This window comes from Cryptomeria japonica, chromosome 3, assembly GCF_030272615.1.
Source record: "Cryptomeria japonica chromosome 3, Sugi_1.0, whole genome shotgun sequence".
Lineage (NCBI taxonomy): Eukaryota > Viridiplantae > Streptophyta > Pinopsida > Cupressales > Cupressaceae > Cryptomeria > Cryptomeria japonica.
Window position 1 is genome coordinate 113,831,223 of NC_081407.1, and position 22,634 is coordinate 113,853,856.

The following is a 22,634-nucleotide window of genomic DNA, read 5'->3' on the forward strand; positions in this document are numbered from 1 at the left end:
TAGTGTTAGAAATCACAAATTAAAAACTATCCTAAGCAAGCATATCAAGAAAGACACTACTAAACAAAAGGAAAGCTTAAGGAATCTACAAAAAGTAACTAAACTTCTACATATGCTCTCTACCGTGCTGGTAGCTTCTCCCTCCTTGTTCCTCTCCTCTCCAAGTTCCAAATTAGTGTAGCTCTCAGCAGCTTTTTCCACTATGGATGCTTATGGAGGTTCAAGATTGTAAATGATTATGAAAAGTATGCAAATGCAAGCTTAATAACCAAATAAGGATGAGTTATCTAAATGCTATTTGTTAATTTTAACCAAAAGAGTGAATATGATGCTAAATGCTCTCTAGAAATGCCTATAGATTAAATGCATACAAGTTTTCAGGATCTCAATTATGAAGAAATGGGCTCTATTTATAGGAAACATGGAGAAATGGATGGTTGAGATTGAGTAATCTCAACAAGGGTCAAGATTGAATGATATTCAATCCATGTGAGGACTTTCAACCCAATCCCAGGATGACAAGTGTCAACATGAGATGGGTTGAGAGGAGAAGGAAGATGCATTAAATGCCTAACATGACCTGGGGGTTAACTTGGAAGTTAAGGTTAAGGTTGGGTTGAGTGAATAAATTCTTTATCCAAAGAATAATGCTTTTATCCAATGGATAAACTCTTGTGCAAAGGTTAAAGGGATAACCATGGTCAAAGCAATAAATGCTTGAGGAGACACATGGGTCACATGAGGGTTGAATTAGGGGTTAAAGTCTCTAACCATGGGTGCAAGTGGATTCAACCATTAATGGTCATGTAAGAGCCATAAGTGGTTTGGAAGACTTTAGAGGTTAAATTGTTGAACACACAAAGCATTAAATGCTTTTCAAAGATTTTGAAGTCTTTGAGAAGTGACTCCAAGTTGCTTAGGAATGTGACAATATTTAGGGGATGGATTAGGCTAATTAGGAAAGGGTTAGAAGAATCTAGAAGGGGGTTAGGATTGCAAGTGGGTTTGGCGGGTGAGGGAAAATAGGATTTTAATTAAAATAAAATTCATTTATTTCAATAAATAGGTGCAAGTTGCATTTCTAGGAAAATACAAGTGGGGGGGGGGGAATAAATGATTTAAATAAATGTTTTATTTAATTTATTTAAAAGAGGAAAGGGGATTAAATTGAATAAATAGGATTTATTCATTTAATTGATTGTGAATTTGGTTTAATGAATTAATTAAAATAAATTGAATAATTTATTTAGTTAATAGGAGAATGTTTGAAGATGAATTAATTAAATATTAATTTAATTAATTGTTGGCTAGTGGATTTTTAATCAAGTAAATAGAAAATATTCATTTAATTAAAATGGACAGATTTATGTGACTATATTTGCCCCTCTTTGAGACGGTGAGGTTTATCGCGTCATTTCAAAGAAAGAGAAAATAGGTGTGAAGAAATGCCCCATAAAATGTTAATTTAATGGGTGGTATGGCCCCTTGAGAGATAAGCCGAATTTTTTTGAAAAATTGGGCGATCTCTCGAAAAATAGAAAGAATGGGAGGGGAGATAGAATGGAAGAAATAAGCAATAATGGTGAAAGATTGGGATAAGATGGAGTGAATATAGAGAAATGGCAAGCCAGTGAGTACCCTTAGGTCATGTAGGAGATATAGTGCAAATGTGGTGTGTGCTTGTGATTGATGCTATACAATTGATTAAAATTGGTTGAATAATCTGGTGCAATTGGTTTAATTGCCCCGGGTGAGTCAAAGCATGACAGTTGATGCCAGTTGTTTGCTTGGATAGGATAAAGTCTGAGTAAGTGAATCAAAATGACCTAATGTGAGTTAGACAATTGATGTAATTCACTGATGAAGTCAAGGTATATGAAGAAAAATACTCGATGAGACTTAGACAATTGATGTAATTGGATGTTTTGATTGTATTTGATTGGTTGATCAATTGATAGTGTGTGCGTGCGTGTGATGGATGGTTGTGGGAAATCATAGCAGCCCCGTTGAGACTAGGTCATTGCGAGAAATGCCTATTGTAGTCTAGGTTTTCCATGATTGATTACCTGTTGAGACCCGAAGATACTTGATCAGAGTATTTGTTGATAGTCTAGGTGTGTGCAAGTCGATGTACCTATGCAGACAGAGTAATGTGCTTGATTGTGTGGATGAATTAGGATGGGAAGTACAGTCCCTCCTATTAGAGAATGGATGGTGATGAACGTAGCTTGATTGAGTTGATGGGAAATGATGAAGGGATTATGATGATGTTGATGATCAAGATAGGGAGGGTGAGGGGAGGTTTGATGTTAGATAGAAGATATGGAGGACCTAGGACCGAGTCCTATGGAAGAAGAGGAAAATAGAGTATCCATTGTTATTACTATGTATGAATGATATGTAGATATTTATGAATGTATGGATGGATGGAATGCAACAGAATGCAATATATACAGATGAGATGGAATGACGATCCATAGTGCATTATTTTCATCATTGAGCTTTAAAATGTTGTAAGAAAATACAAGCAACTTGACATAATGATTCAAGATGACCTGAGTATTTCTTGCATGGATTTTGATATAGCAAGTTAATACAAGCAACTTGATATAATGGATCAAGTTGACCTAAGTATTGCTTGCAGAACAGGCAAGGATTATCTCCTTTCATGCATGACTTGGAACGTCCTCCTTGATCTTTTACCGATCAGATCCTGAGAGAAGTTCATACCATAATCAGAGATAAACCATCATCGAGTTTGGATGAGGCAGTAAGAACCAAAGATGGAGCATTGTACCTGCAAACAAAGAATATATATAAAGAATAAAGAATATGGATCCTCGATAATGGTTCATGTTCATATGGTTGAGGTATACGATGTAGTCAGCAAGCTGTAGTGATCCATGACTGCATTTTTGCACATGATCACGTAACTTAGTGAACTTCCCACGTAGACACCATTAGTGCATGCCCCAAAACTTCATTGGAATAATTCACAGAAGATACACAAACAATGCAGTAGGAACCAGCTCGGCCACTCTAATCACTTGTGGATATCCTGGAGTAGCGTAGGAACCTGATATATATAAATGAATGAATAACCTACAAAATCAAACAAGTATTTGATAGCTTTAAATAGAATTTTGTTGTCAAAGAAAATGTCATCTTGTCTTTGTTTTGGTAAGGAAGGATGTATCCTTGTTAAGACAGTTGGTGTGTCGATGTGAATTATTTTGGTTGATATGATAAGTGATCATCATTTGAGTTTTTTCATAATGTTTTCTTGGTATCTAATCTGAAAACGTATGTACAATGCGTTGCCATGTTTTTGAGTGATTTTTGATGGTTTTGAAATGTTTTTGGATTTTTGTGAGATAGTTTTCCAATGTTTTTGGTATTGTGATGATTGTTTTGACTGTTTTTGGTATTTTGTGAGATAGTTTTGAATGTAGAACTCAATGAATTACCAGTAATGCAAAATCCACTTCCATCAATAGGTTAAGGGAATTGCCCCCAGTTTAGACATGACTATAGTGGGATGCAAGATGCATGAAGTACTACTCTTGATTGCAGATCAATAACCAGCCATGGTTTGGATAGATGGATGTGTGGATGTAATGAATGTGATCGCAACAAGTTTGAAAGACAATGGAGCCATAGCCTTTATGAGTGGCACTTGTTTGCCAAGTTTTCACCATTGTACTTACCCAAGGTGCCACCAGAGTGGTTATTCACTGTTTGGATGCATGATTTTTCTTTACTATTTTGATTTTTTTGTATTTTCTTCAGGACATTTATCTAAATGTTTTTGGTATGCTTCTGGTATGTATGGGAGCCTGATGCTCTAGACAACTATGTATAAAACCATTTGAGGTGCATGTTGTTGATCGGATCTGCTAGCAGTTCTCCTTTTGAAGTAGCCAACTGATATGCCCCAGACCCAAATACAACAATGATAACATATGGACCTAGCTAGTTTGATTCAAACTTCCCTTGATGTTCTCGATTTGGTTGGTTACGAGGATTCTCTCTAAGAACAAGATCACCTACCTCAAATGTACGAGGTCTAACCTGGTGATTATAGCTTTTGCTTATACGTTGCTGATAGGCCTTGAGGTGATTGTATGCAGCTTGTTGTTTCTCATCAAGTAGCTCTAAGTCTTGAAGACATGATACTCAGTATGCTTCATCATCAATGAGATTATGCAAGGAAACTTGTAGGGATGGTATCGCAACCTCAATAGGTAAGATAGCTTCTGCACCATAGACTAGTGAGTACGAAGTTGCGCCTGTAGGGGTTCAAATGCTAGTTCAATAGCCCATAGTGCTAGATTCAATTGAACATGCCAATCATGGCTGACATCATTGACTATCTTCTTAAGGATTCTCAATATGCTCTTGTTTGATGCTTCAGCCTAACCATTTCCTTGTGGGTAATAGGGAGTGGAAAAGCGGTGTTGGATGTGAAACTTCTCACAAAGCTCACAGACATCTTGATTTTTGAAAGAAAGACCATTATCTATGATGATGGACATGGGTACACCATACCGAAAGATGATGTAATTAAGGATGAATGAGGCAATCTGCTTGTCGGTGACTTGGGTAAGTGGAACAACTTCGATCCACTTTGTGAAGTATTCGGTAGCGGTAATAATGAACTTATGGCTGTTGGATGAACATGGATGAATCTTACCCACAAGGTCAAGTCCCCATTGGAAAAAGGGCCATGGTGTTGTGATTGGTTGCAATTTTTGTGCTGGCGCATGTATCAGGTCTCCATGAACTTGGCATTTCTTGTATTTTCAGACAAAGTAGTAGGAGTCTTTTTCCATGGATTGTCAATAGTATCCAGTGCGCATGAGTTTCTTGGCTAGTGACGGACCGCTTGCATGAGTTCCACAAATTCCTTCATGTACCTCTTCCAAGGCCTTTGTTATCTCATCCTATTCTAGACATCGAAGGAGAGTACCATCAAGACTACGTCGGTATAGGGTTTCAGCGATGATGGTATATCGAGCAGTTTGGCGGATGAAGGTTTTATGTTGATTATTCGATTGGTTAGGAGGAAGGGTGTGATCGCGGAGGTAGGTGTAGAACTCACCATACCATGGGGATTTGAAACCGATAAGATGACATATCATCTCAAATTTGGGGATATCATAAGCGGGAATCAAAAGTTGTTCTACCAAGAACTCGTAGTGTGTTGAATTCTGTGGAGGATCTAGGAGAGATGCAATGGTCGCCATAGCATCAGCAGCTCAATTCTGATATCTGGGCATCTGATCAAAGGTGATAGTTGTGAATGATGTTTTTAATTTGTCTACCATTTGTTTGTATGGTAGGAGTTTGTTATCCTTTGTCTAATATTCATTTGTTGCTTATCAAATGACTAGTTGAGAGTTGCCATACCTGTAGTTCTTGTAACTTCCATTGTATGGCTAGCCTAAGTCCTATGATCAAGGCTTCATACTTAGCTATGTTGTTTGTGCATGGAAATGTGAGACTACAAGACTTCAGGATGCTGTCACCTTGAGGTGTGATAGATAGAATGCCTTCCCCTGAGCCATGCCTAGTGTATGAACCATCAAAGTATAATTTTCATGGTTGTGCTACTGTGATCATGAATATCTCTTCATCTGGAAAATTGGAAATGAGAGGATGATCACCTATGAGGGGTGCATCAACCAACTGATCTGCAATAACTTGACCTTTGATAGCCTTACGATCCACATAATCCATGCCAAATTCACTTAGAATCATTACCCATTTGGCCAAGCACCCTGTTAATGCTGCTTTGCCAAGTAAGTATTTGAGGGGATCAATCTTTGCAATTATTTGTACTTTATGTGTCAATAGATAGTGCCTCAATTTAGTGGTTGCCAAGATTACTGCTAGGCAAGCTCGCTCAATAGGTGTGTAATTGAGTTCATAGCCGACTAGTGTGCGAGAGATGTAATAAACAACACACTCTTTCCCTTCTGCATTATGTTGTGCCAGTAATACACCCAATGCCGTAGTTGTTGCTGAGATATAGAGTAATAAAGGTCTGCTCAGATATGGTGGGATCAGCAATGGTGTATTCATGAGATAGTCTTTAATCATTTGGAATGCCTGCTGGCATCTAGTATCCCATTGAAAGCAGATGTTCTTGTGTAACAGGTGTGTAAATGGGTGACACTTATCTGCCAGTTGTGCACTGAATCTTCAGATAGATTGAAGCTGCCCTTGTAGTGTCCTTAGCTAGTTGATGTTCTTTGGTGGTGGCATGTCCATGATTGCCTTGACTTTTGTTGGGTCGACCTCAATACCTTTGCTTGAGACAATGTATCCTAGAATTTTCCCTGAAGTTACTCCAAAGACACATTTCTTTGGGTTGAGTCTAACATGATATTGTTCTAGTCTGTCAAATATTTTCTCTAATATGTCCAGATGACCTTCTCTTTTGAGGTATTTTGCCAGTAAGTCATCAACATAATCTTCTATTATGGTATGCATCATGTCATGGAAGATGGTGGTCATTTCTCGTTGATAGGTCACTCCTGCATTCTTTAGACCAAAAGGCATTACATTCCAGTAGTATGTTCCCCATGGACATGTGAAGGCCATCTTATGTTGATCCTTTAGTGCGATCTTTATTTGATTGTACCCTGAAAAGCCATCCATGAGTGAAAGCATGGCATGTCCTCCTATTAGGTCCACTATTATGTCGATATTTGGTAGGTGGAAGTCATCCTTAGGAAATGCTTTGTTGAGATCTCTGAAATCAGTACAGATATGGATGCCTCCATTTGGTTTGCCGATAGGATGCATCTTGCGAAGTTTTTGCTTGATAGGCTTAGCTCCTTCTACTACAGTGAGATGATGCATGACTAAATTAGGATCAAGCCCAGGCATGTCTGCATAGGACCATGCAAAGTTAATCTGGCGCTTCTTGAAGAATTCAACAAACTTAGGTTGTTCCTCTGAAGTTAAAAGAGATGCCAGACGTATGTGGTGAGGTGTTTCAGGAGTCCCCACGTTGTATTCTTTTGTTTCCTTGATAAGGATTGTTGACCATTCCTACTGTGTACTAGAAGGGAGGATGTCAAACCTTTCATCCTCAGGAACCTCGGAGAGGTTTTCACCCTTGGATATGCTCTTTCTTTTTACTTTTGTGGGATCAAACAGTGCCACAGTGTGGTTTTCACTGGAAGATCCATGTTTTATTGTTATATTTTTGTAGCTAAAAGGTTTGGCATCCGCCCCAAAGTATGCTATGCTATTAAGTTCAATGGCAAATCCAGCTTTGTGATCCCTGCTTGGTATGTTATCCTGTAGTTCCAAAAAGTCAATGATCACCTCATCGTTTTGGAATTGGTCAAGGCATGGGGGATTAGGTTGGTTCCATTCGATGAGTTTAGGATGGATAATAGGCATTACTTCATCAATTAGGTTAAGTTCATTTGATGTGTCAGTGAGGGTTAAGACGATGTGGTGAAGGTCATTGATGGTACTCTCCTGTCAGAACCAGGCGTAGGATGTGACGTAGGGTCTATGGAAGATGTTTCCAGTTTAGGAACCCAAGAGGTCTTTATCTATGCTTCTTCATAATAGGGATGTCTTTAAGAGGTGGAGGTGGTGATGTGTCTTCCTCATCTGAAGTATTAAGTCATACAGATTCAAATTTCCACTCATGTGAGTCAGTCTCTGAGTCACTTTCTAGTAGCCAATTATTGTACCATACTGGGATATCCTTTGAGTTAAACACTGCAGGTGTAACTAGCTTATGTATCTTTGTAGATGAAACAATTGGTGTTGTAGGAAGAATTATGGGGATCAATGAATCCGATATGGGGAGTATTGGTAATGTCGAATCTACTGCTTCTACTGGAATTACCGATGTTGTAGATGCGGTTGTTGTTACTGATGGGGTTGCTGGTTTGATTGCTAGGATTATTGGTGCTGTGGATGTTACTGCTAGTTCTTTTAGCCTTGATGGGGCAGTTGCCATGGTGCACAGTGCTGCTTTTATAATCAAAGGTGACCTCTTTGTATTAGGATGATATAGAGGTTGGCTGGGTTTCCCTTTGAATCTGAGCTTAGGAAGGATCTCCTTTTGAAAGCCTAATCTTGGATTATCTTTGGGCTTTAATTCTAGCTATAGCGGTTCATGTCTTCCTTTCTTGCAAGGTCCCAAAGCACCCTGACCATCATAACCCATTCTTTGCATAATGAGAAGGCCTTTGCCATATTGATATGTGGGAAGCTTAGCTTGTGGGATCTCTGTGGTAATAGGATCTTTATAAATCCAATCTGCTAAGTCCTCATCTTTGGCCTCTTCTTCTTGACTCTTTCCAAGGATGAATGGTGTCAAAGTACATGCTGGCTTGATCAGTGGTTGTTGAAGTAACTGTTGAGGTTTACCATGAGTTCTAGGAGAAGTAGGCATTTTCCCAACACAAAAGAGTTGGCTCAAATTGTACTCCCCGGGACCTTCCTCTACTATTTTCATCTTGAGCTTCTCTTGCTTAGGTATAGAGGTGTCTGAACTGGAAAGAGAGGCTGGACTTATATATGATGTGGATGAGATGACTTCTCTATTGTTGGGAATGGTAATCGCTGGTTGATGACTGATATTATGACAATATGCAAAGGGATTTGCATCGCCCGAGATTGTAATTTCTACACCATTATGCGGGAACTTGATACACTGATGGTAGGTGGAGGGAATGACTTGCATGGCGTGTATCCAAGGTCTTCCTAACAATAAATTGTATGGTAGAGGAAGGTCCAAAACTTGACAGATGATGTGTTTTACTACTGGATCCACTGGGATTGGTAGCACAATAGCTCCTTTGGATGACCGCTCTGCATCATCATAGGCTTTGATTGTTATCTTCTTGTGGGGATCCACTGATTCAATTGCATATCCCAAAGCTATGACTAATTGTAGTGTACAGATATTCAGAACTGCTCCATTGTCAATCAAGACTTTCTTGATCCTATGTTGATTGATAAATCGTTAAATGTGGAGTGAGGCATTATGAGGTTGCTGGAAGGATGTATTGTCACTTTCAGAGAAAGTGAGACAAGGTGATGACCTTAGATATCCAACCATGGCTTGGAATTGCTCTGTGTTTAGGTTTGCAGGGACTGATGCCTCTTGGAGAGCTTGATCCAAGATTGTTTTAGGAGATAGGGGCAATAGTTCTAAGATAGATATCAATGCGGGTGTTTTATCTAACTGTTCCACAAGGTTATATTTCTTTGGGATAGATTGGGTACCTTATGGAGCTACTTTTATGGTGATCTTGCCACAATGTGCAACAACATTACAAGTGGAGCTGGGATTTTTTATGGTAATAGTTGCAATCTGTTCATTGGCCTCATATAGGTGGTTCATAGTGTAATTATATGCAGCACGCATATAATCAGTGGTACTTGTGTTTCGCCCTGAAGTGGAAGGAACCTTTGATCTTGTGATGGAAGTGGATTTTTAAACATGAGATGATCATTGTTTGTTGTCTTTGGGTCATGTACTTCGATTTTGATCTCACCTCCGTCAATAAGATCTTGAATAAGATCTTTCAATCTATGACAATTGCTTGTCTTATGCCCTTTCCCTTGAAGGAAATCGCAATGTTCAGTATCCCTCCACCATGCAGGTTTGACTTGAGGTTCATAATCTGATGTTTTGGGTAAGGTTACTAGATTTTGAGAAACCAACTGACGTAACACTGTTTCGATAGGTTCTCCTAAGGGAGTGTATGTTCGTTTTGGTTTAAAATTTTGTTGACGGTGTCTGGGTTCCTCTTGAGATGTGTTGCGACCTTGATTTGGAGGAGCAACTATGTTATTCTTGGGTGGGGGGTTTTGTCCTGCAAATCGAACCACTGGTTGTGCATTTTGGATAGTTCTTGCATCTACAACCCCATCATTGACGATGTTCTTATTTTTGCTCTTGAAGTTAGGCTTATCACTATTGAATTGTGGGCAAGGGCCATCTTTTGGCTCATTATATATCTTGATAAGCCCTTTTTTGATAAGAGCTCGCTCACATTTTAAGCCTTTTGTGATCATGTCATTGAAGGAGTCTGTGTCTTTTACGTCTAAGTGAAATTCTATTTCATCATTTAAGTTGGAAATGAATATTTCCACTAGTTCTCGTTCAGGTAACTAAAGAGAACGTCTGCTAGACATTTGATGCATCATTGCAGAAAGACTGAAAATAGCTCACCTGGTTTTTGTTTAGTGTTACATAGATCAGCCATTGTGACATCACGTTCAATGTTGTGTGAGTAATGTGCCAAGAATTTTTGGATGAGTTCTTCAAGTGTCCTAATGCCACCTGGTAATCAGGAAAACCATGATGTGATTGTTCCTCCCAAGCTTTGGGGAAAAAGAATGTATCCTCGTATGCCACTTCGAGGCAAGCTAAATGGAATTCTCTAACATGATCACAAGGATCTCCTTTTCCTCTATACTTTTTGAACTTGGGTGTTTCAAACTCTCGTGGAAAAGGTGGCATATGAAGATTCCTATCAAAGGGATAGGGACAAATGTTATTGAGTGAAAATTGATTAGTTTTCACACCACTATGAAGTTTTTGGGCAAGATTTTCAACTTGTTGCCGCAACATATTGATTTCATTTGGAGGAGGAGGAGGTGGTGGATTACCTTGATGAAGGTTGTATCTGATGTGTTCTTGACCTCTTTCATCCTCATTACAACTTTGGTGTTTTGATGCTTGTCTTAGTTGTGCCACATCAAAGTCAGAGGGTAATTTAGCCCCTTCTTGAGCAAGTCATAAAAAGTGAGCATCAACATTGCTCCTGAGTATTTCATCAAAAAGTTTATTAAAGAGAGGGTTGTGTTGTGCCCTTTTGAGTGCTGCAAGAATAGGCGTACTTGGATTTTCATCATTGATGTTTCCTCCAAGTGCTTCTTGGAATTCATTGATATTTTCCTCCTCTTCCTCTTCGATTTCTCATTGTCTAGACCTTAATCTTGTTTGAGCCATTTTGTTTGCAAGGTTTTGTTGAAGTTTGGTGAAAATTATGATGAGTTGTTGATGAAATGATAGATTGATGTTTGGTGAAGTGTTTTGCATATGATTCTCTAGCACTTAAAGGTAGATGTTACCAAAGTTCTTTCTTGAATTTGCTTGATGTGTTTGTTTTGACAGTTTGATGTGATAAGGTTTAGAGAGATCTAAGATGTGTTACAGATTTAACTACCTAGTAATGAGAGGATGCACTCATATACTAGTTTTAAGCTGTGTAGAAATGTCTCTTTTAGGGCAAGTTTATCTTAGATGTAGAGACACTCCAAAAGTGATGTGTTTGTGTTTGATTCAAGCAATATCGATAATAGAACTTAGGATAAGAACCTTTTGATGTTTTGAGAGTTGGAAAGGATTGATAATGTGTGAATGTGATAATGGATAAAATGTTAACTTCAATAGAAACTCTGTGTTACAAAAGGAACAAACTCTTCCTCTTCTTGTTCAGGGGTTGGTGGTTCTACCCTAGCTGAGTTATATGTGATACAAATGTCTGGAAAGAAGGCAGGATTGATTTTGCCTCCCTTGTTCTTATGATAACTCAAAGCTCTATATTGAGTAAAAGCTCTGCGGTTTAATGACTCTTGATCAAACTCGTTTGATTTTCCTTGAAGATAGAGACGCATACGATGTAAGAAGGTTCTATGAGAGACAAAGATTTGTCTATTAAGATAGAATAATTTCCTTCTTTTGATAAGAGCCTTTGAGCTCAATGGCCTTTTCTTCAAGTTAATGTGTTGATGAAGATTCTTCTTTCTCAAGATGTGAAGAATGGTCATATAGTTTGACACTTCTATTATTTGCTCTTTATTTTTGATCTTTTTGAAAATGTTGGTGTTGGATGAATACTTGTTGTGGATTTTGTATTTTTGATTTTTCTTTGTCAAGAAAACAAAGAAAGCACACAAGACCAGGAATGTTGCCTCAAAAGGCACAAATGGGTATGGGTCTAGATCAACCCAATCTTTTGAAATTTTATGACCCTTTCCTCCAAATTTATTTTAGGTGTTTTTCCAAAGCCTGGAGTCAACTCAATTTGCACTGGTATGACACAGAAATGAAGACATTTCAAACACTCGTTATCCCTAAGGTCAAATGGCTAGTTGCGATAATTTCAGCCCACATCTTGATATTTCTTCAACTTTGGTACTACATACCTTATGAATCCCGCGGTGGTAGGTAAGGATGTGATATACTAAGTCTTGCATGAGCATAACAAATAGATGATCCCTATGATGGGGGAGTCACCACTTTCATCAGGCTACAAGTAACCTTTCAAAAAGCTATGTTTCTACTCAAGGAAATATGTATGGAGAGTATCTTGGGAGAAAAACCTTCTATGCTCTTACACCGAACTTTTCACAAATATCCTCAATCAATAGAATGGGTGGGCTACTACTTAAAGGTGTTTAGTAATTTTTTATGTTTTTGGACATAAGTTCATTCTGCAGTGACTCACTTAAGAGCCTTGTAACTTATGGTGGGGCCCATTTGTCCTTTCAGAAAGTTACACTATAGTAACAACTATACCCAAGGCTATAAATTTTTCTCTCACCTGATTTCCATAGCGTCTCGAAGGATTTACCGTGCGAGGTCATTCCCAAGAGTGACGATCCCTTGGCAAGCCTCTCTTAAAAAGATAAAACTTGAGTGTTACTAACACTTTTCTCTTGCACCTAGGACCACGAAAGCCAAGGGAGAGGATAGTGTGTGTTAGAAGTAGGACCACTCAACAAACTTTTATGCAAAGTGTGCCAAACACAAAATACACTTGCTCTTTTTAACTTGTCATTGCAATGATGTTCTATCTATTTGGAGATGTTGCTCCAACAACCATGATGTTCTTTTTAACTTCAAAAGCAATATGTTTGAGTAAACTAGAATTTGAAATCCTGGTCAACTGAATTTGAAACACGTATGCATGAAGTAAATCATTTTGTAAAATTGAGACAAGTTGATGGTTCTTTTTACTTCCACCAAATCGAAGAGTTGATTGTGAAATTTTTAGTTTGCTACAAGAAAAAAAGTTTGATTGTAAGTTATAGAGCACCAAAAGAAGTGAACCTAACTTGCAAAGAAATAAAATTTGTTTGTAAGTTTTAGAGCACCAAAATTAAAGTGAACCTAACTTGCAAAGAAATAAGATTTGTTTGTATGTTTTAGAGCACCAAAATTAAAGTGAACCTAACTTGCAAAGAAATAAGATTTGTGTGTAAGTTTTAGAGCACCAAAATTAAAGTGAACCTAACTTGCAAAGAAATAAAATTTATTTGTAAGTTTTAGAGCACCAAAAGAAGTGTTTAAGCACAAAAAGGGGTTAGTTTAAAACCTGTACATGAAGCGAACAGTTAGAAAAATCCGAAAACATGGTGGGCTTCCACAAGCCTAATATTTTTGGTTTTTCGGTTACAAGGAAATTTTATACAACGTTATATTACAATAGCGCTACTTTGTGTGCAAATAGAAGCGCTACTTAATACAAACACGTGAAAACATAAACAAAAGTGCTAGAAGAACATATTTTGACAGCAATACAAAAGCGCTAATACAGAAGCAAAAATGCTAGTTGATGAACAAAAGCGCTAATAGACTAACAATAGCGCTAAATTTGAGACAATAGCACTATTGTAAGAACAATACTACTAAAATACCAAATTACAATAGCGCTAAAGTGAGAATAATAGTGCCAAAGCGCAACATGTGCGAAAAAAATGTTAGTTTTTCAAAAAAAGTGAAGTATTGCTGGATGTTTGATTCACGTCGGGTTCACCAAATGATGCTCTGCAAAATGGGAAGGTTAGTTAGGATAAAAAAACACAAAACAAGAAACAAAAGAAATCAATTGTTAGATGTTAGTGTTAGAAATAACAAATTAAAAACTATCCTAAGCAAGCATATCAAGAAAGACACTACTAAACAAAAAGAAAGCTTAAGGAATCTACAAAAAGTAACTAAACTTCTCCATATGCTCTGTACCATGCTGGTAGCTTCTCCTTCCTTGTTCCTCTCCTCTCCAAGTTCCAAATTAGTGTAGCTCTCAACATCTTTTTGCATTATGGATTCTTATGGAGGTTCAAGATTGTAAATGATTATGAAAAGTATGCAAATGCAAGCTTAATAACCAAATAAGGATGAGTTATCTAAATGCTATTTGTTAATTTTAACCAAAAGAGTGAATATGATGATAAATGCTCTCTAGAAATGCCTATAGATTAAATGCATACAAGTTTTCAGGATCTGGATTATGAAGAAATGGGCTCTATTTATAGGAAAAAAGGAGAAATGGATGGTTGAGATTGAGTAATCTCAACAAGGGTCGGGATTGAATGATATTCAATCCATGTGAGGACTTTCAACCCCATCCAAGGATGACAAGTGTCAACATGAGATGGGTTGAGAGGAGAGGGAAGAAGCATTAAATGCCTAACATGACCTGAGGGTTAACTTGGGAGATAAGGTTAAGGTTAGGTTGAGTGAATAAATTCATTATCCAAAGGATAATGCTTTTATCCAATGGATAAACTCTCGTGCAAAGGTTAAAGGGATAACCATGGTCAAAGAAATAAATGCTTGAGGAGACACATGGGTCACATGAGGGTTGAGTTAGGGGTTAAAGTCTCTAACCATGTTTGCAAGTGGATTCAACCATTAATGGCCATGTAAGAGCCATAAGTGGTTTGGAAGACTTTAGAGGTTAAATTGTGGAACACACAAAGCATTAAATTCTTTTCAAAGACTTTGAAGTCTTTGAGAAGTGACTCCAAGTTGCTTAGGAATGTGACAATATTTAGGGGATGGATTAGGCTAATTAGGAAAGGGTTAGAAGAATCTAGAAGGGGGTTAGGATTGCAAGTGGGTTTGGTGGGTGAGGGAAAATAGGATTTTAATTAAAATAAAATTTATTTATTTCAATAAATAGGTGCAAGTTACATTTGTAGGAAAATGCAAGTGGAGGGGGGGGGGGGGTGGGAGGAATAAATAATTTAAATAAATATTTTATTTTATTTATTTAAAAGAGGAAAGGGGATTAAATTGAATAAATAGGATTTATTCATTTAATGGATTGTGAATTTGGTTTAATGAATTAATTAAAATAAATTGAATAATTTATTTAATTAATAGGAGAATGTTTGAAGATGAATTAATTAAATATTAATTTAATTAATTGTTGGCTAGTGGATTTTTAATCAAATAAATAGAAAATATTCATTTAATTAAAATGGACATATTTATGTGACTACAGTTATCATTCCTGATACTTTTGAACAAAAGGAAAATGATAATAAGGTATGTACTAAGGAATCAAAGAAGGAAGATAAAGAAGGAGACCAGACTATATCTAATGAATGTCAAAAGCCCAAACTGTCACAACCCTCCTTTATCACCTTTTGATTTAAATACAAACTCTATTTCTTTGGATAAACTATTGAATGAATATTGTAAAGGAATAAAAATAAAAATAATAAACCACACACACACATGGAAAATATATATATATTTTTAATTGGTTATTTAATTTCCCTCACCCAAATTAAGGCACATGTTGTAGGAGGAATAAGAAGCTTCTAGAGGCTTCTCCACCACCCTTGCATGTAACTCCTCCCACTAAGCCTAATCAATTTGCATGGAGGCCAAATTGGGAGAGAATCTCTTTTTTTCAATTAAAAATTAGGTAGTGGGAATTTGAAATTTCTTTTATAAAAGAGGTGCAAGTTTCAAAAGGAGTGGTTGGCTATTCCATAAGAAATTCTGCAAGTAAAATTTTCCTTTGTAGTCAATTTTCATTTTCAGCTAAGACTTTGTTGGGAGGACTTCTCTTCAAATTTGGAGGATCAAGGAAGACTCTACACCATTTTTCAAGCACCTAGGTTCTTTCAAACTTAGTTTCATGCATCTTATTCTTGTTGTAGATTAGATTTGATTAAATTATTTAGGAAATTAGAATCATTTGATGAGAATGAGATTCATTTGTTTCAGATTTTGATAAGAATTAGTTTCAGTTTTTGATAAGAAGTAGATTAAATTGTTTGATAAAAAGTAGATTAAATTGTTTGATTCATTGTTCAGATTTTGATAAGAATTAGTTTCAGATTTGATAAGAAGTAGATTAAAATGTTTGATAAAAAGTAGATTAAATTGTTTGATTCATTGTTTCAGATTCTTGATAAAAATTAGTTTCAGATTTTGATAAGAAGTAGATTAAATTATTGATGAGAATGAGATTCATTTGTTTTAAATTCTTGATAAGAAATTTGTTTCAGTTTTGAAAGAAGTAGATTAAATGGTTTAGGAGAATAGAGTCATTTGATGAAAATTAGATTCATTGTTTTCAGATTATTTTTGATAAAAATTAGATCCATTCATTTCAAAATTTTGATAAGAATTAGATTCATCCAGATTAAATCATTGGAATATCTTATTAAGTTTTAGATTTGAATTGATTTAAGTCTGAAATGTATTTCTCTGGTTATTGATTTAAAGTTTGAACTGTGTATTCGAAAGGATCTTGCTGTAATCAATCTCTCTAAGATTTCTCATCTTCTGGTTTACTAAATCCTCTGTAAAAATACGTTTAACATTTTGTGAAAGATTTTCCCTGTGTATATAAATAAAGTATCTCTTTCTCTGTGAATAGATCTCCCTGTGTGTGCAAACAATTTTCTCCTTTCTCTGTGAACAGATCTCCCTGTGTAGAAAACAAAGGAAATGGAAAAAAAAAAAAAAAGAGAAGAAGAACCTCTCTGGTTACTGCTTCATTGTATTTCTCCCTGAAACTTAATCTGTGATTATCATTATTATTTCTATCAGACCTGTTATCTACCCTTCTCTGAGTGATTTCAATAATTTAAAAATACAATACTCCTGCATCAAAAACAATAATATATATAAAAACATAAATATTTATACACATACATATATATATATATATATATATATATATATATAAACATACAAAAAAAGAGAGGGAAATCGTTCAAACCGCAAGAAAAATCCCCGTAACGCATGGCTTTTAACGCAAGACGGACGTTGGCATGCGGGACAGTTACAATGTAACCGTCGCAGGGTACGGAGGGGCCCGCGGGTCCCCTCATCTCTGCGGACCTGCGCATGCAGGGCCGCAGGGGTGATGGGACCCGTGGTCCCCACCCCGCACCCTAATTACTACCAAGTAAAATATGTTATTTAATTTAAAGGTTTCTTTTCCCTTTCAAATTTGTAGATTGAAATTTTAAATTGGGAAATTAATACTGGTTATTTAATTAAAAAAAAAAAATTATTTTTATTTTTATTTTTATTTTTTTTGATAGAAATGGCATTTAGGAAATAATGAATTCTTTTTTAGTGTTTCTACTTAGAAAGAAATTGGGCTAATATGTAGCAAGTTCATAATTAAATTACCCTTAGTAAGTTTTAAAATTGTAGACTATATTCTTCTAAAAATAAGTTACTCAACCCATTAAGAATCATTGGGACACTTGATTGGTCTTTAGAGATTAACTTACATTAGTACAAATGCTTAAATTTAATCATTATTTTGGACTTGTTAAATCTTCTTACGTCATGCAAATTTCTCATAGATTAATTGCTTTTATTAATGGTTCATAGCATGCGAATTATTTATGGAATAATTATATCTTTCATGCAATTACTATTTTCGTGATGGTCATTATTATGCAAATTACACTTCAAGTAGTTACTTCAATTAATTACGCTTTCATTTTTGTTATTCGTAGTTAGAGAACTAAACAAAGGAAGATGGAAAACCAAAACTAGCAGCGTTCGGTATATATGGTGCCTCTGGGTCACGCTTATGGGTAATGCCGTCGTGTTGAACTACTGCACTTAACGCCTAATAAAGCTGCATCAACGACGTATGTGGCATCGTCCCTATAAATCATCGGGGAGTAATAAGGGACATTTGGAAGTTAAAATCCGAGGGGCGGGTAATCCCCCTTGGATCGATAATTTAATAAGATAACTTTTAAATGAATTTCACATCTGTTGAGATACACCATAGTAAACCCCTTTTTAAGGATGGTCAAGTTAAATACCCTCATGAAGTTTATTTTCCTTTTTATTTATTTCATCTTGAAGGGATATTGGTGATTTGCAATTGGGTGATGCTCTTGATAAGTATTAGGGTCTAGTTATTTTGTTTAGGCCACAAGCAATAGGCCATCTTGAGCCTTCGCCTAAGTGCTACCATCGTGGGTAGCAACCGTAGAGAAACTATCTGGGACACTGACCCTAGAAAGGGTTGCGTACCCACAAATTAGTTTACATCAAACCATAGAATAGAAAATAGAACTACATGCTTTATGCCTTGATCCCGTGCCGAAGCGGGTATGTAGGCAGTCTTGGGACGGAGTTGTCCCTCGTACTCAGGCATTCGTGGGTGGGGTCTAGGCTTGGTTGAGTAAGAATCCTAATTGAAAGATAAGATAATCAAATTTAATTCAATGCATACTCGGAAGGAATCCCGTATGGATTCGCTTGACTTCCCGAGGCTTTAAGCCAAATTCCGGGGCGGAATTTAAGCTTGTATTATCTTTAATTACTCCTAAGGACGGCGACCTCGGTGCATTCTTGTTAGAAGAGTGTAGTACTTAGTGAGTGGCTCAGGACCCGAATGGTCCCGATGAGTCTAAGTCTCTGGCCAGAGCATCTCCTATCCCATTTGGATGGATGCCTACCCCGTATGGGTAGATGCCTATCCCGTATTGGATAGATGGAATTTTACGTCCCGTATGGACAATTGCCTAACCCATATGGTTAGAAGCTCATCCCGAATGGATGAATGCCTAATCCTAATTGGATGGATGCCCAGAGTATGCAATTGAATAAAACATAATGAAAAAAAAAATAATACTCAATTTTTGTTGAATCAATTTTGGTGGGTTATTAAACAAACCCAACTGTGATGAATAGAAGGAAGAAGATCTAGAGGAAGGGGAAATCCATGTTGTTCTGCAAGAAAAAATGTGGAGGAGGATTTGAACTCAGTTACAAAGGACCTGAATAGCAAGGATACTTATCCCAGCTTTGAAGATTTCCAACAATGCAATATTCTTGGAGGATCATCTGCTTCTGAGTTCCTGAAGCTCATTGAGTATGTTAAATCCACCTTTTCATCGTCACCGACAAATTTTCTCAATATAAGCTCTAAATGGGCAGATGAAGAAGGAAAAATTGATGCCTTGCAAAAAAATATTGCCCAAAACCCTATGGATGATGAAATCCACATTAATGATGTCTTAGAGAGAAAGTGGGAAGGGAAAAAGGGTCCTAAATCTACAACCCAAACTCCTATGAAAACCAGGGGGAGGGCCAAAGATGATGTGGTTTCAAACCCAACAATTCTAGGAAAGAAATCATCTACTCTAATGAGGGAGCTGGAAGCCAGCAAGAATATAGCAGATGGTACCTAGCTGACCATCCTTGAGGTATTTTCTTTTAAACGAATATGAAGATTATTTCATGGAACATTTGTGGACTTAGTGGTCTACATAAACAGGAGATTCTCAGAAACCTTGTTAGGGATCACAAACCTGATATTGTTCTGATTCAAGAGACTAAAATGCCTAAGGATAAAGTGGAAAAAATTAAAGTGTTTAAGAATTGTGGGGCTGGGTAGTTCAGATGGTGCCTCTGGAGGCATTTCCCTCTTTTGGAACCTTTCAGCATGTCTAGGGGAATCTATTTTGGCTTGACAATAATATTATGTTTGTTAGATTTCATCACATTCAAGATGAGACTACTTGATTTTATCTAATATCTATGCCCCAAATACAAAACAAGGGAGAAATAGATTCTAGAATAAGAGATATTCTATCAGGGCTCAATTCAAGACTGAAAGATGGCTGGTGATGGAAGACTTTAACACGCCTCTAAAGGAGAATGATAAATTTGGGGGGACTCCTTCTCAGTTTGAGAGTAGAATGGATGTGATGAATTTCATTGATAAGTAGGTGCTCCATGATGTGGATATTCAAGGTGCTAATTATACTTAGACTAATAGAAGAACTAGCTCCGATCTTATATAGGTGAAACTTGATAGGGCCCTCATCTCTAATGATTGGTTGAATCATTACATCTGTTCCTTAAATTCTCTTTCATATATTGGTTCGGATCACTATCCGATATCTTTTGTGGTGGACCCTATCTCTAGGAGGAAAAATTTCCCCTTCAGATTTGAGAAAATGTAGATGGTCCACCCTAAGATTGAGGAGGCTATTAAAGACTGGTGGAATATCTTAGTGGAGGGTTCTACCATGTTTTGCATGGCTAAAAAGTCAAGGCATGTGAAGGATAAAATAAAGAGATGGAATAAGAAAGTCTATGGTGATATTTTTGCCTCTAAATGCACAATCCAGCTTGATCTCAAGGATATTCAGGCTAAAGTCCAAGATAATGTGTATGATGAGATCTCTACTATCTCTGAGAGTGATATTTTATCTAAATATCATGATATCATTAAAAAGGAAGAGGTATTCTAGAAGCAATGATCCTACTCTCTATGGATTAAGGAGGGAGATAAGAATACTAGATTCTTTCATATGACTGCCATGAAACATAAGGCTACCAATAGAATCTCAAAAATGTTTATAAGGGGGACCTTGTCCTTTGAGGATGAGGAAATAAGAAAGGAATATAAATCCTATTTCTTATCTCTGGTGTCGACTGACTGCAATCTGGATAAAAGTGCTCAAGATTTACTCCTTAAGGCTATCCCAAATATGATCAGATGAGACCAAAATCATTTTCTCTCTGCTATTCCATCTGAAGTTGAGATCAAGATGTCATTCTTTTCCTTTGGAGGCAACAAAGCCCCAAGTCCAGATGGCTTTTCGATGTTCTTCTTTTAGTCATTTTGGCACATTATAAGTCAGGACATTATCAAGGGTGTTAAAGAATTTTTTGGATCTAAGAAGATTTTGAAAGAGATCAATGCCACTTTTTTGGTCCTTATCCCTAAGATTCCGGGTGCTAATGCTATGGAGCTTTTCAGACCTATTAGTCTTTTCAACTCCTTTTATAAGATTATATCTAAGGTTCTCACCTTAAGACCTTTTTATTCTTCATGATATCATTTCTCCTCAATAGACCGGTTTCATTCATGGAAGGTAGATTATGGACTCCATCATCATGGTCCATGAGAATATTCACTATCTGAAGGTTTCCAAAATTCAAGGTTTCCTGATGAAACTTGATTTGTCGAAGGCTTATGATCGGGTGGATTGGTATTTTCTTTTCAGAATCCTTAAAGCATTTGGATTTGGTGAGAGAGTGATTCAACTAATTTCCTAGCTGATTTCTACTCCCTCACTGTCAGTTATTGTCAGGTTCTCCTACCCCCTTCTTCAAGTCTTCTAGGGGCCTCAAACAAGGGGATCCAATATCCCCTATTTTGTTCATTATTTTGGGTGAAAGTTTGGGTAGATATATCAACAAACTTGTCTTTGAAGGTCATTTGAAAGGTGTCAGACCTTTGTCAGCTGAGAGGGTTTTCTCTCATCAATAATTTGTTGATGACATGGTGTTGTTGGGTGCATCGACTATCAAGGAAGACAAAACCCTAAAATTTGCTCTGAATAACTATTGCCAAGCCTCAAGATAGCTAATAAATTGGATAAAAAGCTCCCTCTTCTTCCTCAAAACACCTGAAGATAGGAAAGGGATAATTGCTAGAATTATGGATTGTTAGATTAGTTTAATCCCCTCTATCTACTTGGGTCTCCCTTTGTGTAGCAAGTCACCTGAGAAATTTTGGAGTAGCTTGGTGGATAGATTCCACAAAAAATTAGTAGGCTGGAAAGATTCCCTTTTGAGTCAAGCTGGGAAGATCCAATTATTAAAATCGTCCCTCCAGAGTTTACCTATGTATGCTTTAAGTCTATTTAGAATTCCAACTAAGTTTGTTGATGCTATTGAAAAGATTCAAAATTCTTTCCTTTGGTCAGGGCTTGAGGAGAGGAAAAGGATTTCTCTGATCACCTGGGAAAAAGTTTGTAGACCTAAAAAAATTGGTGTTCTTGGTCTGAGAAATATTAAAACCATTAATAAAGCCCTTCTTGCCAAACAAATCTAGAGATCATTTGGGAAAACTAGTGAATAGAATTCAATCTAGAAAGCTAAATACATGAAGCCTCAGATGTTTCTCACAAAGTTTCTTAATTCCTTTGAAGCCCTTTCTAGTTTTGTGATTTGGAATAATGTTGCTCAATCTAAAATTATTGCTGGAATAGGTGAAAGATGGACTATTGGTAATGGTAGAAAAGTCAATTTCTGGGAGGATATTTGTTTGTTGGAGACCCCCCTCTCTTGCAAGGATTGTTTTTCTCCCTTTATCTCTATGTGTAAGGAAAAATTTGGAACCAAGGTGGCTAATTATTGGAGGGACAACCACTGGGTAAATTTGAATTCCATAGACCCATCCCTTAACCCTGTCATGGTTTTTCTTAATTATGTTTTGGTGGACCCTTTGCTTGAGGATAGGATCATTTGGGCTGGTACTTCTTCTGGTAGTTATTTGGTGGCTTTGACTATTCTTTTGTTGTCCCATTCTCTTGAGCCATCCCTCTATTGGTCTAAA